Source organism: Eutrigla gurnardus, assembly GCF_963514095.1.
Source record: "Eutrigla gurnardus genome assembly, chromosome: 9".
NCBI lineage: Eukaryota > Metazoa > Chordata > Actinopteri > Perciformes > Triglidae > Eutrigla > Eutrigla gurnardus.
In genome coordinates this window covers 2,064,613-2,079,059 of record NC_139923.1, presented here as the reverse complement: position 1 = coordinate 2,079,059, position 14,447 = coordinate 2,064,613, and the positions used below count along the sequence as shown (strand labels likewise).

Here is a 14,447-nt window from a genome sequence, read left to right as displayed (position 1 = left end):
AGATAGCCGAGCGCCTGTCGTCCCTCCCAGTCACCGCAGAAACGAAAACGTTTTCCTCGTAGTTTTGATTTTGTATCCATAAAGAATTGATCAAGCAGTGCAGTCGTCATGTCCGTAATAAATGCATGAAGCTGTTACGTCCATATGTATGACTGTTACAACATAGCAACGATAGCTTACAGCTAGTAACGTTCCGGGCGCTCGTCCATCCCACTCACCGCAGAAACGAAAACGTTTTCCTCGTAGTTTTGTATCCATAAAGAAACGATCGAGCTGCGCAGTCGTCCTGTCCTTAATAAATCCATGAAGCTGTTATGTCCATATGTATGACTATGTTACAACATAGCAACGACTGCTTACAGCTAAACAGTAGCCTGGAGCCAAAACAATGCAAGTCTCGCGCAAGTTCCTGTCTGCCGTCCTCACTCTGGAGCTGTTTTCAAGACAGTACAGTGAAAAATCTTGGACAGTCGCGCGAGGGTCACTTTGATCTCACTCTGTTGATGAGAGACTGCAGTCTGCACACGTGACACGCGACACGCGACTCCCACTCGTGCTGTCAACACAACTAGCCTACTGAGACTGCGCGAGATTTGTTGTCTTTGTAGCAGGTTCAACTGTCACAAAGGCTAAGCAATCTTACTATTTAGGCTAGCGCTAGTTACACTGTCATATGGACATGACGGCACTGCTCGATGGAAAGAAGTTTGTCACTGTATTGGCTTGAAAACAGCTCCAGAGTGAGGACGTCGGGAGACGGGAACTTGTGCAAGACTTTTGGCTCTCGGCTACTGTTTAGCTGTAAGCAGTCGTTGCTATGTTGTAACATAGTCATACATATGGACATAAAAGCTTCATGGATTTATTACGGACAGGACGACTGCACTGCTCGATCGTTTCTTTATGGATACAAAATCTACGAGGAAAACGTTTTCGTTTCTGCGGTGAGTGGGACGGACGAGCGCCCGGCACGTTACTAGCTGAAGCTATCGTTGCTATGTTGTAACATAGTCATACATATGGACATAACGGCTTCATGGATTTATTACGGACATGACGACTGCACACCTTGGTCGTTTCTTTATGGATACAAAATCAAAACTACGAGGAAAACGTTTTCGTTTCTGCGGTGACTGGGAGGGACGACAGGCGCTCAGCTATCTACTGCTAATGTCTACGGAGTGATTTGAGGTGAGTAACTTCATGCTAAAACACACACATTTATGTCGTTTTGCAACACTATTTGAGCTAAACGAGCGCCGTGGTGTCTCTTACGGACCCAACCTGTGTTGCATAGGTCTTGGAATTGTTTTCTGAGGCCCAGGAAAGCAGATATAACGTGCCCCAATGGGTTAGCATTGGAGCGAGTCTGGAAGGCTGCCAGGCAGGTACAGATCTCGGGCTAGGCAACGTCAATTTTTGTCTGGTTTTTTGCTTCTAATAAGTCGGGATGACCCTGAGGACAACGGAAATGGGGTAAAAAATGACCGGATTTCTCCTTTAAGGTTTTCAGTTTTCAAACCACTGGAATAAGTTCGCAGAACTCTAAAAAATAAGTACACAACCACACCATTTTATGTTAACCAAACTCAATGTTTATTAGTTTGTGTTGTCATTGATTTAAGTACACATTCATGAAATATGTTGAGTTGTTTTACTTAAAAACATGTGACTCAAAACTTAAAATGAGGCAATTGATTGCCTCAATTAAATTGAGTTTAAATTAAAATTATTTAATTATTATTATTATTATTTAAAATAAGTTAATATATCTAAAATCCATGAACATTTGCTATTGAACAGTATTTTCCTGCCCGCTCCCTTATAGCACAATGCAATGTGAAAAATTGAATTGAAAAATAAATAATACACATTTTATAAATTAAAATAGATAGAACATTTTAATAATTTTAATATATATAATAATTTTAATATATATCAAAAACAATAATGAATAATACCAAAATTAAATAATCTTTCGTTACAGAAAACACTGTGTGCTTTCGGCTTCCTGGCTAATTCCTGAGTAAGGCAATAGGGCAGTAACCTGACTCTCACCAGATGAATTTCGTTACGCCTAGCTCCACTCATCCATCTGGGATCGCTCCATTGGAGAGGTGTTTCAGAAGGCTGGGCCTTATCAAAAATCCTTGCATATGATTGGATAAGATACTTGTCCGTCATCTTTATTGACGTGCTACTTCAACCACTCACATCGAAGCCAACCCGTGACACTGATGAGAGCGACGCAGGGAAAATCAAAACAGAACAGCCGACATCTTGGATATAGCAGCAGTGCAATCAGCAACACAACAACACGGATGAAATAGCAGCATCAATGTTGACGCTTGCTTCCTTGATGCGAGCTGCCATTGTTGTCTGAATCAAAACAGTCTCACAGTCGCTTCTCCGCTATGTCACATCTATGAAACTCCCGCCCTGCGTCCTGATTGGCTCATCCATAAAATCTGGTGCAGAAATCACTCCCAACGGAAGCGATCCCAGATGGATGTGAGTGGAGCTAGGCGGAACGAAATTCATCTGGCGAGAGTCAGGTTAATAGGGCAGCAATTTGGATGGAAAAAAAAAAAACCTCTAGACTGTTAAAGGACATTTTAGCATTAACCAGTATCAAATGTACAGTGAAACTTGGGTCAATCTTGCGCAGCCCACAATTGTTGAGAAAAAAACATTAAAACATACAAAACATTAGTGTTATATTTTTGCATTATATTAATGCAAAATGCAAAGGCATAATGTGTAGTTTGGGCCTATCGGCTGAACACCTGCAGAGTAGTGCAGTAACTGTTTGAGGCATTAGACAAATGAGATAACTTTGAACTAGCCTTTCATAATGCTTGACCCTGCAGCCTTCTTTCAGATGAGTTTCTACATCATCAAGTCATTCTTGAGGGTCTGCAACCTGGGTGACAGTTTACCACTTTCTAGACCAAGCAAAATCTTTTGAGTGAATTCAAAAGTGTTAGTCAGTGCTTTGGGATAGCTGAGGTGTAGTGCATAGATCAGTCCAAAGATTACCAGGAAGCCATCGCCAAGTCTGGGGAGGCTGACCATGGCATCACTTTCAATGACGACAGAGATTCTGACAGGGTGGTAGTGAACTGGACTTGTGTCATCGTCATTGATGACAGTAAGAAGGCCCACTGCAACACCATCAAGCTGTGGCTCATCAGACTCGTCCTGAATGAAAGAAAAAGAGATAGTTATCACAAACTAACACGTGGAACAGGACATTTACATTTTTACATTTAGCAGACGTGTGGGATAGACTGAAACCAATCTAAAGGACATTTACACAAAACTGTTTTAATGAACATCTTATCACTTTGAACAAAACGCCAATACAGTTCCTTTCTAGTGAGGAGAAAGAAAATAGACCATACACGGAAACTGTATTGGTAGACTAAACAAAGGTAAGTCCTAAAGCACGTTACTAATTTGATTAACTGTTAATACACAGTAGAATCTGTTAGTGACTTAAGGAGACTCACTGTGTAGGTTCTGAATAATCCAGAAATGTCCTCGCGCAGATACACAGGAAAGCGTGGAGAACAGTAGTGCGCTTGGTGTGGATGTCATGGATTTCCTATTCAGATAAAAACAGAATTGTATATACTGAAAAGTTCACTGAACAGAGCTGATATGGGGTCAGTTCAGTCTCATTAATTATGAATGCACAGAGAAGGATTCACAAATGTATTTTGTGATTTATATATAAATGACTCTCTTCTCACAAATACTTTTCGTTTTAAATAAATGTAATATAAATCCATAAATATATTAGTTAAAAAAATATTTGCAATTTTCATCAAAAATGTATTTGTATGTTGTTACATTTATATACAAACTGTTAAACTTGAATTTACAAGACGCTTTTCATTTGTGAACTTGTTTGCATTTGTTAGTGAACTGGTCTGTATTTATTTGTGGATTTTTGAGACTCTCCTGATGTGGCTGGATTCACAAATGCATTTTTTTCAACAAGGAACTCTCTGTAGCCAATCAGATGCCTCCCTCGTTTTCAGCCAATCACATGACTGCATTCCCACGAGGGGTACCTCACCATGGCCAGAGCACAGCTTTTTCTTCACGGGTCAGACGAGAGGCAACAGAGTGGGCGGAGAGTGGTCGGATAAGGCAGTTGGACGTCTGGGTGGTGTGTGGGGGCCTTTAGTGCTGCTACTAACGACACATTCGCTAATGGTACAGACACACCAACTCCGGCAGTGACGGATGTCGACGCAACGGATCGCCGAACGCACCGGCGAGTGGGCGGTTCTGTGTGCCGTGATGTCACATGTTGAATTTCGCTCTGCCGTTTCCAACATGGCAGCCGGGCCACAATCTCATTTTACAGTTAAACAACACAGTAAAGTATGTTTCTGAAAACATTTGAGGCGGGAAATGTGTAGTGCAGTAACATAATCTGGATTCATATTTGATCAACACTGCCTAGTTTGATAGTTTGAACGAAGTTTCTGGAGCCGGTTGGACGGACGTCATTTGCATAAAGTTCAATCTATCGAACTTTATGCAAATTCACATACGGCGACGGGGCCGTCAACTCGTCGCGCTGTATCCATCATGCACCGCGCGGCCGGAGTTGGTGTGTCTGTACCATCACACCACCTTTAAGTGGGGAATGAGTCCGTAGGTCGCTAGCTGTGCTGCTGCTGATGTGTGTAACGTGTGGTCGCGCAAAGTGGCTAGCCCTTTATCAGCTAACCTAGCTGCTATATCTGACATGACACGACCAAGTTTCCAATGCACTACAAGACTCCCGTGATAAGACAGTGAATGGCGGGGGCTTGGAGAAAAACTGCGCTCGTTGAGACAAACACATAAAAATGAATAAAAAACTTACATTCAGTGATGCTCACTGCTGCCGCGTAGGTTGAACTTTCTGCCTTCTGTTGTCTGCTTGCTTCCCGCCACCCGCGAACGCGTTCAAACTTTTCTTCTTCTGAGCGGTTTGGAACGGTGGAGTATGCGCATTAACGCCGCCTTCGGAGGGTGAATCAGAGATTAACTCTGAATAAAAAAATGATCCCAGCTCAACACTTACGTAAAAATAAAAAATATTTATTAATATTATTTTTTTTTTAAATGAACGCGTTAAATATTTCATAATTAACGCAAAGATTAACGCGTTAATTTTGACAGCACTAATATATATATATATATATATATATATATATATATATATATAATTCCACTATTGACCCAACTAAAAAATTAGAGAGGCATGCTTTGTTTTTAGTGTGTAATTACTTACTCTATTAAGTTGTACTTTTAAGTTATGCTTATACACAAAAAAAGTTCCATTAAATCAAAAATTATTAGTTGAAATTACTCAAAAGGAAGAACATGTTATACCAACTTGACAAAATTAAGTTAGTAGAACTTTTTCTAAAACTTTGAGTATACACTACTTAATCTATTTCATTACTTTGAACGTTCGGGTTTACAGTGTATTGGTTCACACTGTCTCACTGTTGTCCTCATATGCCAAACACTGACCTCAAACACCATGATCATGCAAACACAAAAAACACACACGCCATACTGAATCTTAGTCATATACAGAAGCAGTGACTTAGCATTGTTTCAGGTCATTTTAAACAAACCTGCAAACTTATGAGGGTTGAAAAAGGTGACAAACTAAACCGTTGTAGGGGGGTCCAGTCAAATTTTGTGATTTTAACAAGTAAATTAAGCATTCTGGTGGACTCAGAAGAAAATAAATAAGTAAAAAGACAACATTTTCTTCAGGTAAAAAAAGGACACATTTATTAACACCAGATTTCAAATGGTTTTCGTGTGCCTGGAGTGTAGGAAACTTAAAATTAACTTCAAACTGGTCTGTGGCTGGTGAGCAAAAACAAAAAAAAGATTCAACCGTTTGGCCTGGACAAGCCAAAAGTTCCCACCTCATGTGTAAAATTGGCGGGCCACTGTGTATATTTTCGCGGAAACGTGTATAACTTGCAATGTCTCTTGCAGCCTCTGGTGTCGCTGTTGGACACACGTCTTGGTCTCACAAACCCATCCTATCATGTGAGACCAATTTGTATAGACGTCAGAAAGGCAGGGGGTGGGCCATAACAGTAGAACAACTATATTAACTGATAACACGAGAAACTATGTAATCACACATACTGTATATTCATAATGACTGATACAATTAATATTCAATAATGATAACATTATAAATGCTGCACGGTGGTGTAGTGTGTAGCACTGTCGCCTCACAGTGAGAGGGTCCCGGGTTCGATTCCCGGGTCGGGTTCGGGTTCCTTCTGTGTGGAGTTTGCATGTTCTCCCTGTGTAAGCGTGGGTTCTCTCCGGGTTCTCTGGCTTCCTCCCACAATCACAGTATTGACAGCAGACGCACTGGACATTCACTTCCTTCGTCATCTTTGGTGATCTTGAAAAAACTGTGAAATGTCTTCCTTAATGAGCTTTCCAACATTTCCTAAAACTGAGAGAATCAAGGAAGTAAAGGAAGTAAAGGAGGTAGAAAGACGTCATCTTTCCGTGACATCCGATCAATCTTGGAGTACGCTTCATAAGTCTGGTCCTTTTCTTCTCTCATAAAAACTTTGTCGAGCTCCTGAACCAACGTGGTCATTGCATGATCCTTATCCAGATCATCAGCTTTTATTTCCAGAGCGATATCCCTTGAGACTATTGTTTTTGGTGCTAATAAAGAAAGGTTTAAAGTAATGCAACACCTCCACTCTCTGTCCCTGAAAACCTCAAACAAAGCCAGAAATCTTGGGGTTATTATGGATTCTGATTTACATTTCGACAGTCACATTAAATCAGTAACAAAATCAGCCTACTATCACCTAAAAAATGTAGCAAGACTTAGAGGGCTCATGTCAGCTCAAGACTTAGAAAAACTTGTACATGCCTTTATTACTAGTAGGCTAGACTACTGTAATGGTCTCCTTGCAGGTCTTCCGGAAAAAACTGTCAGGCAGCTACAGCTTGTTCAGAACGCTGCTGCTAGAGTTCTTACAAAGACCAAAAAATGTGAGCACATTACACCAATTCTTAAATCCTTACATTGGCTCCCTGTATGTCAGAGGATTGATTTCAAAATCCTCCTGCTCACATATAAATCACTACATGGTCTAGGGCCGAAGTATATCACTGATATGCTCCCACTACATAAGCCTTCTAGACCACTAAGATCTTCTGAGACCAATCTGTTAGTGATTCCCAGAGTAAACAACAATCACGGGAGAGCATCATTTAGTCACTATGCAACAAATGGCTGGAATAAACTTCCTGAAGATGTAAGACTTGCCCCAACTCTGACCACTTTTAAAACTAGACTGAAAACTTTTATGTTCACCATAGCTTTCTGCTAAATCTTTTAATGTCTGCACTGTTTTTAATTATTGCAAATATGTTTTTATTCTCCTTGTCTTTCTGTAATGCATTTTAATTTTGCCTTTATTTTCTTTTAAATAATTCTTTTTTTTTTTCACTTTGTTGTATGACATGTCATGATGTGAAGCACTTTGAGTCTGCCTTGTGTATGAAATGTGCTATACAAATAAAGTTGCCTTGCCTTGCCTTGCCTTGCTCTACCTTTCAGCGATAAAGCTACCGATAAAGCTAGTTTTTTCTTGTCCATGTCTGTCACACATTTCCACTTCATTTTTCCAGTTCTCGTAGGACTCCCCTTCATTGAAACCCGGCGGTAACCTGTAGCTATTAGAGGCAGCCAATAGTTGTTCTCTTCCAACTTGCTTCGTCTCCTTTATTATTGCCCTCAGCCAAACATTACAGCCGACAGAACAGCTGCCCCTGCTCGCCATGCAACACCAACGTCACAAGTGTGCGCTCCCTAGTTACAGGAAGACTACCGTAAATTCTAGAATAAAGGGGCCAACAAATTTAACTTAACCATCCCGTTCTCTGGTGATGGTCAGTTAATGATAATAGTGTTTCCCCATGAAGTTGTTTTTATAAATTGCAGTTCATGTGTAAACCTGTATGTTTTGTGTGTGTGTGTGTGTGTGTGTGTGGTCTCCTAGCTCAGGTGTGCGGTGTGTATTAGTGGGAGTCATGTGCAGCCCATTGACGGATCTGTGGAACAAATAATGACTTTCTTTAACGGGTAAGTTGATCTTCCTTCAGCTCCTTTCAGACCATAATGCTTCGTAAAATACAGTGGAGACCTCTTATAGTGATCATGTTCGCAGGGCTTGAAGACCTCCGGCACGGTGCCGGAAATCCGGCGTAGCAATATTTTGGTGAAGTGTTTTTTTTTTTTTTTTAACTGTAACCAGTCGTTTAAAGTGATAGTTCCAACTACCAATGGTACTCAAGGTAACCAAGGAGTTCTAGCCAATCAGAGCAGAGTAGGGCGGGCCTTAAGTTTCCAGGCACCTCGGACCGGGACAACGTAGCCAGAGCGATTGATAACATCAGCCCAAAGGCAGACCTGCACACTTTTCATTCAGACAAACTAATGCGACTGCCACAGTTGTTAGATTTCATCAATGAGACCAACATTAATCTAATAAAAAGAATTTAACCAGCCAGCGGCAAACCTCTAAAAGCGTGCGGATAAGTTACTTGGCTCGTTTTTCTCCCCCGGGATGACGACAGAGGTTGGCCCTGGGCGATCAGATCAGTAGACCGGCGCTGCCGCCGCTGTGACAGCCGTTGCCCTGGTCACCGGTCGCGGCTCCCACAGACTCTGCACTGGATTAAACTGTGACTTTCTCGCATGAAAAATATTAAAACTGTGACGTGTTAACAGCGCTAAAGCCAGAATTAAAACAGCTTTTAGCAGCTTTACTGCTATCGCTGTCGATGCTCATAGGCGTAATTTATGGGGGGGATGGGTGGGTTGCAACCCACCCAATAATCCAAACCAGCCACCACAACCCACCCAATATGATATCACAATTATTGATAATGAATGTTCAGCATTATAATCACAACAGTGTGGTAGATTTTCTCAATTTACCAGTAAAAAATAGTGACGTTTGTCTGTGCCCCCTCCCGCTCTGAGATTTGGTTTCGCCCACCTTGCCGGACCTGCGCTTCTCTACTGTCTCTCCCGGTCTCTCCCGGTCTCTCCCCGCATCAGCGGTGGTATGAAGAAAGCACGCGAAGAAAAGCAAAAGAATAAAAGTATCTTCCCAACAGGAGGTAGCTACTGCTAGGGCTCCAGTGCCACCACTCACGGTTGCCCCCCCCCCCCCCCCCCAGCCGGCGAGTTCGACAGTGCGTGTGCGTATAGCCCCGTTCACATACGTCGCTACTCGCCCGTCACTCGCTTTCTCGCTGAATTCTACTCGCTGGCAAAAAAAACTCACTGCCGCCGGCGGCGACTTCAAGCGACAACTCTCTGTGGAACTCTCTGTTGACGGCAACTGTCAATCATCTCTATTCTACATTGTGATTGGTACTCGCTTCACTCACATCGCAGAAAGTTAAAATAATTTGATCTCCGATCGACCACATCACATCGCCTGTCCTGGACACATTCCACTAGAACACATTCACATTCATTGACAGCTGTCTCTCAGAGATGGGCGAGTGACGACGTATGTGAACGAGGCTTCAGTCAAAACCAAAACACCAAGGAAGGCTGAGGAATAGTCACCCACTAATATTATTATTATTATTAATATTATTATTATTATTATCATTATTAATAATAATAATAATAATAATAATAAACGAATTGTGTTTTAGTCATTTTTGTTCTCATCTTTTCTTGAATGCTTAAACTCCTCAACCCCATTTAGTATGTCAACATTTGTATCAGTACCAGCAGTTTGTAAGAAATTGGTCAGTAATTGATATGTCATATTTTGTTTCTCAGAATTCACCAAATTGATGCATTAAAATGAAATTATTCAAAATTTTCTCCTGGGGGGGCATGCCCCCGGACCCCCCTAGAGGATCGCAATCCCCCCACCATAGTCTCCAAAGATCCTGTGGGAAACACTACAAACCCATTTGTAATCGGGACAAAATACTTAAAGTTAGAGACAATTAAGTACACGTTCAAGACCCATTTTTATGCATTTTCTGAGTCGGTCAACTTTATTTTAGGCACAAACTATATATCTGGGCTGGTAAACCCAAACCTGCCGCAGTGGCTGGTGGCCAAAGAATATATATATATATATATATATACACACACACCTGCTTCACAGGTGGAAATCTCAACCACCCCAATGTTCAACTCAAAGTTACGCCCTTGGTGATGCTAATTTCTGAGGTATTATACGTTAGCATTAAGCTAGCGGACTTTATGCTTAGTGATACTGGCTGTGTGTGTTTTGAATGTTGTTTCAAACTATAATGTGGGTTTACTCTCAAAGTGCACCAGATTAATTCATTTAGATTGCAAATGTTCAGAATTTTCTTCTCCCCAATGCATAAAAAAATTTCAGGCACAGGATTTTTTCCTGCTTCAAGCCCTGTGTTCGTCTGGGTCAAATAAATGAAGTGGATATGTGGATGATTATTCTAACTGTTTGCTTTCTCATACAGACATCCACCTAATTGACATTCATACTAATATGAATATAATGAATTGACATATACAACTTCACTATTTATTGAATCTTATCGTGACTTTTATTGACCGTTTGAATCTCAAATTACCTACAAATACAGTATAGCACTGTATGAAATATAGCTTTAGTTCAAATTATAATAAGGCTATAGCCTAAAACAGTACTAAGATGTTTACAATTGAAATCACGTCAGTAATACAAACAGCTTAGTGGTAGTTTCTGTGGATTTCTAAATAAACTGTTGGCCATCATTGCCTGCAGAAGCCTGAGAAAAAACTCACATATTGTCAAGTATGAAAAACCCCAAAATGAACATTGCAAGCAGACTACTTGATAACTATGATCAAATGACGTATACTGAATGATTCCTTCTCAAGCTTTTTGATCCTTATAAGTGGTTGATATCTGTAAATGGCCGTTCACACCAAATGCATTGCAAAGTGTTAAGGCTACTCAACGGCATCCTGTCTGAGTTAATAACATCACCCAGAGCAGTGCTTGGTGAATCTCATAGAGCTGTATTCAGTATCAACACCACATATTGCCTGGTTCACTACAAGGGTGAAATCCAAAAACGTTTACTAAACGCCCGATAACGTTTAGTAAAAAGTCCGAAGACATGATTCGTTAAGTCCGTCCATTGAGACGATATGAAAATAACTTTAAAATGCTTGTTTTGGCGTTCAGCTCGCTCAGCTAAGCTAGGCTAACACCGTAGCGGCTACGTAAACTCTGAACGTCGTCTCGGCAAAAATACGGCAGTGACCTTGTTGTATGTTCCACCGACAGTCTCTGGTTTTACTCCTAGTGTGTTTGTCTCTGTATGAAACATAAGATACTATCCCACGGCTCCGGGAGACACAGACCGCTGTGATGTGTTAGCCTCCATTACTGATTCACTGACGAGTGACGACATAAGGAGAATCTCAACGCCGATTGGCTTAGCGTCAGAGCTTCACGCACAAATTTGTGCTGAAAAATTTTGCCTCATTTGCCGCCGTCGCGCCACAGAGATCTTGTTGATTTGTGACAAGTCGCATCAATGCATTGACTTTACATGTGATTTAGTTAATTAAAAAATTGCATCGCATTTGGTGTGAACGCCCCTAAAGCGGTTTCCACTGTGATTAACATAAATGTAAACAATATTATCAATGATAAAAAAAAAAAAAGAAAACCCTGATTATTCAACACTAGAACTGAATACAATGCAATCACCAGTATTTTTCACCAAAATGTCAGCACTCAAATGTGAGTAAGTGTTCTCAATTCTTCAATGTGCCGACGTCAGAATCTTTGTGAAGAACTCATGAGTGGGTTTGAAGGAAATTCTTAATTTAATTAGTTGGTGAATGAGGCCCAATGCCATTAGATGTCTTGTTGCCTTGTTACCTGCTCCCCAGAGAATGAACCTTAGATTTCAGTGATCCCATGATTGTTCCTCTGGCGCCACCATCAGGACAAAGTTTCTAGGAAGCATTTATCAACTTTTCTTCTTTTTGTCCAAACAGAAATGCTGAGAAGACTCGCTTCAACAATGAGAACCAAGTGATCTGGCGAGATCTGTTGTTGCCCATCCCCTCTGACCCCTCACTCAAAGTTGATGTGAGTAACACCACACAAAAATGTGTTGGTGACATCATCACATGTGTTTGAGATGTCAAGGAGTTGATATCCTTTCATTTTCTGCTGAAGCTAGAAAAGTATTTGTGGAAAGCTGAAACGCTGCTGGTGTGTGTGTGTGTGTGTGTGTGTGTGAGCAGGTGGGACAACTCCAGTGTCCTCTGTTGTTGGTTGTAGGTGAGGATGATCAGAACTGGCCCGCCTACGAGTCTGCAATGGACGTGAGTTCACTGACGTGATGACATCCTGTGTGAATAGTTCAGACGAAAAGTCTCTTTGTTTTTTGTTTGTTTGTTTTAAATGTGCTATATAAATAAAGATAAAATTAAAATGCCATATGCACTCCATTACAAACTAGACTGTGCACTAAAACCTGGAATAAAACTGGCTGCCCACCAACACTCTAATTCTTACCTTCATAGCAGCTGACTGAGTGTTGTTTTTAATGTGTTAGACATATAGGGCCCTAGTTTGGTGGCGCAGCGCAGGGCGGCGCAGGGTGGCGAAGCCGGCGCAATGCAAGTTTCGACCCGCGCAGCCTTGCGCACCGTCAGTTTGGCAGTTTGGTGGATCGCCTGCGCCAAGATGGGTGTGGCGGCGCAGCAGGGGGAGGCGTCACAGATTCAGCTTGGCGTAGCGGAAGTTTCGTGGCAAAAAGCCTCGCCGAGACTGCGCTGAAAGCTCGCCAGCTCCAACCTGGTCTACTTTCGGCGCAAGGCGTAAATAAAGTCCATTCATTCAATGCGAATCACAGCTGGCGGAGTGGAAGTTTGGCTGACGGCGCGCAGTGCACACACGTCACCGAGATCTCACAGGCAGGTTTCCACAGTTCCAGGCACATTTAAATGCAATAAATAATCACAACAAACACTATTTAATGCAACTGATTGAATCAACACGTGAATGTATATCTATATAGATTGTCCCGTCACATCTGACGTCAGATCAAAGGCGGATGGCACGCGTAACGGAAACTCAGCCTCTCGGACCAAAACATCTCCCTCTCTCTCTCCTGTTTTTTATAATATCGGCATTGTTTTTATTATGATACGCACGCACAGCGCGTGATGCCCGTGGTGGGAGCGCCGGCGCTGCTTCTGTCATCGGGTTGTCAAGTGACGGAACTTGCACTGAACCTCCCCTAACGCATTAAAGGTGAGGAGAGGAGCTCATTTGATTGGTGAAGATCTGAATCGGCTGTATTAATCCCAGTCCACACCTCGTCTCCTCCTCGTCTCCCACTCACGCCTTCTTCTCCTCCCTCTTTCCCACTTGCGCCGGTGGGCGAGACAGGAGGTGTGCCTGCGCGAGCCTGCGCGGTGCACGAAACTTGCAAAGTCCAGGCGGACACACCCCGTCGGCGCGGCGCAGGTGCGCTGAAAGCTGACTGTGCCTGGTCTACGAAACTAGGGCCCATAAAGTTGGCTTTTGTATTACAAAGTCCTTTACATTACAACCTCACATGGTCGACGACAACTTAAATATATATACACTCAACAAAAATATAAACGCAACACTTTTGTTTTTGCTCCCATTTTTCATGAGATGGACTTAAAGATCTAAAATTCATTCCAGATACACAATATTACCATTTCTCTCAAACATTGTTCACAAATCAGTCTAAATGTGTGATAGTGAGCACTTCTGCTTTGCTGAGATAATCCATCCCACCTCACAGGTGTGCCACATCAAGATGCTGATCTGACATCATGATTAGTGCACAGGTGTGCCTTAGACTGTCCACAATAAAAGGCCACCCTGAAATGTGAATTTTTTTGCTTTATTGGGGGTCTGGGGACTCAGAACCAGTCAGTATCTGGTGTGACCACCATTTGCCTCATGCAGTGCAACACATCTTCTTCGTATAGAGTTTATCAGATTGTCAATTGTGGCCTGTGGAATGTTGGTCCACTCCTCTTCAATGGCTGTGCGAAGTTGCTGGATATTAGTGGGAACTGGTACACGCTGTCGTATAAGCCGGTCAAGCACATCCCAAACATGCTCAATGGGTGACATGTCCGGTGAGTATGCTGGCCATGCAAGAACTGGGACATTTTCAGCTTCCAAGAATTGTGTACAGATCCTTGCCACATGGGGCCGTGCATTATCTTGCTGAAACATGGGGTGATGTTCATGGATGTATGGCACAACAATGGGCCTCAGGATCTCATCACGGTATCTCTGTGCATTCAAAATGCCATCAATAAAATGCACCTGTGTTCTTCGTCCATAACAGATGCCTGC

The 14,447-nt window shown here is 42.1% G+C and overlaps 1 pseudogene across 1 annotated transcript in view; it reads left to right on the top strand.

Annotated features, from left to right (window-relative positions):
- LOC311019035 (peroxisomal succinyl-coenzyme A thioesterase-like) overlaps window positions 1-14,447 on the top strand; it is a 54,284-nt pseudogene that overhangs the window by 37,676 nt on the left and 2,161 nt on the right. The window contains exons 7-9 of the transcript XR_014599292.1: window positions 8,073-8,155; window positions 12,092-12,185; window positions 12,344-12,424. The product of XR_014599292.1 is annotated as a peroxisomal succinyl-coenzyme A thioesterase-like (transcript). The remainder of the gene's footprint in view (window positions 1-8,072; window positions 8,156-12,091; window positions 12,186-12,343; window positions 12,425-14,447) is intronic.